We start from the raw sequence: 5,000 nt of genomic DNA on the forward strand, positions 1-5,000 counted from the left end.
GGGCTCGGAGTATTTCCGGGTAATTCATGACAGGCAGACCAAAATATGTAGGCTCTGCATGCAGCCTGGGCATGTTCAAAGAGAATGCCCTGAGTTCACATGCTACACCTGCGGAGAGCAAGGGCATTTTTCTAGGGAGTGTTCCACACGAAAGACTAACAAATGCAAGGGATGTAAGCGGGCACCGGACAGCTGTGTGGAGGTGACAGAAGAGGAGATGGTGGGGACTGCGGAGGAGGTGGAGGAGGAGCAGGAGGAGGAGGAGGTGCAGAGCGACGACGGTACGTCGAGCACTGGCACCGTGGAGGAGGACGTGGACGAGGAGGAGGAGGAGGAGGAGGAGATGGAGGAGGAAGAGGATGATGAGGCTGCTGCGGGGACCTGTGTGAGCGAGCTGAACAAAGAGAGAACGGCGATGACTACGGCTGTAATGAGGCCGAAGCCTGCAGCCTGTATGGCAGAGACTACAGCGGTGAAAGCAGGTGCAACTGTGGAGCCAGTGACAAGGGCAGGTGCAGCAGTGGAGCCAGTGACAGAGCCAGGTGCAGCTACGGCGCCAGCGAAAGAGGCAGGTGCAGTTGTGGAGCCAGTGACAAGGGCAGGTGCAGGGGTGGAGCCAGTGACAGCAGCAGGCGTGGTGGTGAAGCCACGGAGGACGACCGATGCAGGGAGGAGAACTGAAATAGTGGAGGTGCCGGAGACGGCGTCCAGCCAGATTGATCTGAGTGGGCCAAGGCTGGTGCCCAGCCAGCCAGAGCTAAAGGTGGGAGAGGCACGAGCCAGTGCCAGGCTGAAGGAGCAAGTCCAGACCAAGCCGGGCAAGGCCCGAGTGGGGAGACTGGTTGCGAGGAAACCGAAGGCGGTGCTATTGGAAGACGCAGAGGTAGAGCTGCGAAAGAGGGCTGAGGAAAAGGCGGCGATGGGGTCTTCCCTGGACAGCTTTGTTCCTCAAGACATTGGGAACTGCGGCTCCCCGCTGCTATTAAGTGACCCCTCGGACTCAGACATGGACATCGAGAAGGGCCAAAGGGTGAGGAAAAGGGATGGAGAGATTATAAAAGGGTCTGATAATCGGAATAAAGCACTGAAAAAATAACACCATGTTTTGTTTTGCTATGCTTTATGTGCCTTTACTGACAGCCCTCATGGCCTTTGACTCTCAGTCTTTTCTTTCTTTTAATGCCAATGGCTTAAAAGACCCAGGTAAAATGAGAGCAGTGTTTGATAGGAACAAACATGTGGACATAATTTGTCTTCAAGAAACTGGGTGGGACCTAAAGGCTGTCAGCCATGCTCAAAAACTGTGGAAAGGGGTGATTTACTCCCAGGAGGGTATTGGGCGAGCACGAGGGGTCGCAGTACTAATTAGCAGAAAACTTAGTACTAGTAGTAAATGTGTATATAGAGCTAGCAATGGCAAGTGTGTGATAGTGGATATATTAATAAATAGTGATATAATTAGACTGATTAATATACATGCGCCCAGTATTGAGGAGGAACGCAGAAACTTCTTCGGAAGTCTGAACAAGTGGATAAATAATAATACTATTATTCTAGGGGACTATAATATCACGCTTAGTAGTAGTGACAATTATAATGATAAATTTAGGTGTGACACGAGTAGAACTGCACTTAAAGATATCATGATAGAAAAAAACTTAATGGATGTATGGAGGGTAATTAACCCTAGGACAAGGGGTTATTCTAGAAGACAGGTTGTCCTGGGCAAGTTAAAACAAACCCGAATAGACCTGGGCCTGGTGGCTTCGGGTCTAGTTAAACGGGTTACTGACATGAAGTATGTGTTTAATGCATGGAGCGATCACGCGTACGTGGATTTAAAATTTGGTGACAGCACGGCTAAAAAAGGCAAGGGCACATGGTGCTATAATAACAGTTTGTTGGAGGACACAGCGTATAAGAATAAAGTAAAGAAATTACTAACCCAAAGTGCATATGACATGCCATATGTAGATAATAAAATAGAATACTGGGAGGAAATTAAATTAAGAATAAAGAAAATAAGCATTAGTTATAGTAAGAATAAAAAATGGGAAGAGAAAAGAGAGGAGAGCATGTTAAATGATTTATTAAACAAGGAATTAGAGAAGATGGAGCTAGATACAAATTATAATAGTGAAAACTATGAATTATATAGGAATAAACTGACGGATATTGAGACCAAACGTTGCAAGGGCGCCGCGGTCAGGAGTAGGTCGCAGTTCCTGCTTGAAGGGGAAAAAAGCACGGGTTTTTTTCTGGGGCTGGAGAGGATAAAACAAGAGAAGCAATATATAAATCAACTGGTGAGCAGCGAGGACCTAGTATGCACTGAAAGCAAGGACCTTTTAAAAATAGTAAAAGACTACTATAGTGAGCTGTATAAAGGGCAAGGGCCTCTAAAGGAGCACATAGTAAAAATGACGAATCAGATAGGAACCCAAATAAGTGAAAATGATAAAAATTATTGTGACTTGCCTATCTCTAGGCAGGAGATAGAGGCAGTCATAAAAAGCCTTAAACACAATAAGAGCCCAGGTTCTGATGGCCTTACTGCCGAGGTGTATAACGAGTTTTCTGTTTTACTCTCTCCCATTTTGTTACATGTTTTTGATGAGATGGCGAGGCAAAATATCATGCCTGACAAGATATCGGAAGGGATTATCACATTAATATACAAGCAGAAAGGTACAAAAGATAGGCTGGAATATTACAGACCCATAAGCCTGTTAAATACAGATTACAAAATCATAGCAAAGGTGTTGGCTAATAGGATGAGAGAGGTAATTAAAACTATTGTCATTGACACTCAGACCTATAGCATTCCGGATAGGGATATAAGTGATAATATAATTGCAATAAAAAACCTAGTAGATAGTATGAATAGAGAGGGGGGGTGTTTATTAGGGATAGACTTAGAGAAAGCATTTGACAGGGTGGAACATGAGTTTATGTGGGAGGTATTAAATAAATATGGGTTTGGTGAAAAATACATAAATTGGGTGAAATTATTATATAAAAAGGCTAGAAGCCGCGTTAAGGTCAACGGTTTCTTGACTGATCCTGTGGAGCTGCAGAGGTCCATTAGGCAGGGTTGCCCCCTGTCTGCCATGCTATACAGCCTTGTGGCGGAGCCGTTGGCTTTAAGCATAATTAATGACAATGAAATAGCTGGGATTAAAACCGAGAGAGGGAATATGGTCAAAGTTATTCAATACGCGGATGATATAAATATCTTTTTAAATAACAGTACACATATAGAGAGGGTCATGGTGCATATAAATGACTATGAGATGGCCTCTGGGGCAAAAGTAAACAATTCTAAATCAGAAATAATGGTTTTCAAGGAGGCAGGGTTTGACACAAACAAATGGGGTTTTAAAGTAACTGACGAGGAGAGGAAAATCTTAGGAGTCTATGTAGGGAAAGATGGGGCTAAAGCTAGGGATAGAAACTGGAAGGAAATGATTAAAAAAACTCAAAACATATGTAATCTGTGGAAAGCGCGAGGGCTGAATATCAGAGGAAAGGTAATTGTATCTAATGCTCTAGTTTTGTCCAAAATTAACCATATTCTCGGGTCCTGTGAGCTGCCGGATTGGGCGCTAAATTCACTGAACAGTGTGATCTCCTCGTTTTTGTGGAAGGGGAGGGGAAATATGATTGCTCGCAGGACATTAATAGCTAAAAAAAGGGAGGGGGGTTTAGATCTGATTGACATTAGTGCCAAAAGAGATGCACTTAGGGTCAAATTAATAGGGCGTTTTCTGGATCACTCGAGGCTGCATCCTTGGAAAGATACCTTGGCGGGCTTCCTGGCAGAGTATGGTGAGAGGAGCAGTTACAATTTGTACGCTTTCTCTCCCAGAAATGTTACAGGGGGGTTGCCGGGGTTCTATCGCGAGGTGCTGGAGGCTTGGGACAAGTTTCTGCCCCACCTCAGACCTGACTTTGAATTTAAAGAGCAAGTGATGAAATTACCTTTCCTCAACTCGCCTTTCTTCTCCCATAAGGGCAGGCCCCTCATTTCCAAGGCTCTCCGCGAGGCGGGTTTGTCTACGCTGGGGGGAGTCTGTGGGGGGAGGTGGGGTTTAACTTTCGATAAAACCAAAACATTGATAGCACTGAGAAGGGCGGGAGGGCCTTTTAAGGGAAAGCAAATTACTGAACTGGGGATGAGTGTAAATGACTGTGTGGACGAGAATTGGAGGGCTCTGAAGCAATGTAGTAATCAAGTGCAGGGTGATGCTGTGAGCTTCTTCCTGTGTCAGGGTGAGAGGAATGTGCCAGTCACGCAAATAAAAACTAAAGTGATCTATGATACTCTAATTCAGAAGCTTACTAAAAAACCTGCGTCAGAGCCACACTGGGCTGCTTTGTTCCCTAACAAAGACATAAAATCAATTTGGAGTAACCTGCTTGTTCCTTCCATTCCTCATGCAGTTTTTGATACTGACTTTAAGCTTAGGCACAGGAGGTACTATACCAGTATCGTCCTGCATCAGCTCCACAAACTCAAGTTCCAAAGGTCATGTGCGGTCTGTGGGGTAGAGGATGAGGATTTTGACCATCTCATTTTTAAATGCTCCGCTCTAACTGATATACGGAATTATGTGCGCCAGCTTTTGGGTACGTATTGTGGTGCTAAGGTGCAAGAACTGAGTGAGTGGGACTGGGTTTGGCTTTTCGGCCTACCCAAGCAGGGTAAAGGGGGGACGGTGGTTCAGATGAACACACTTCTTGCTCTTGCCAGGCATGCAGTAGTCCTAAGGAGAAATTATGCTGTGTTTGAGCAAAAGCAAGTAAATGCAAAAGCACTATTTAAGAATCTTTTAAGAGCTCACCTGGGACTGCTGCATGTCTGTAGAGAAGAGTGGTTCTCTGAAATGTTTTTAAACAGAACGTCCCTGTGTAAGGTCGAGGAGGATGGGAGGCTCTGCTTCCTGTTCTGAGTTATCCTAATAGGAGGCCTAAGATAGTTTTGCTTGAGCCGCTATCAA

The sequence above is a fragment of the Anarhichas minor genome, unplaced genomic scaffold (assembly GCF_050575085.1).
Source record: "Anarhichas minor isolate MPS153535 unplaced genomic scaffold, ASM5057508v1 ptg000136l, whole genome shotgun sequence".
Lineage (NCBI taxonomy): Eukaryota > Metazoa > Chordata > Actinopteri > Perciformes > Anarhichadidae > Anarhichas > Anarhichas minor.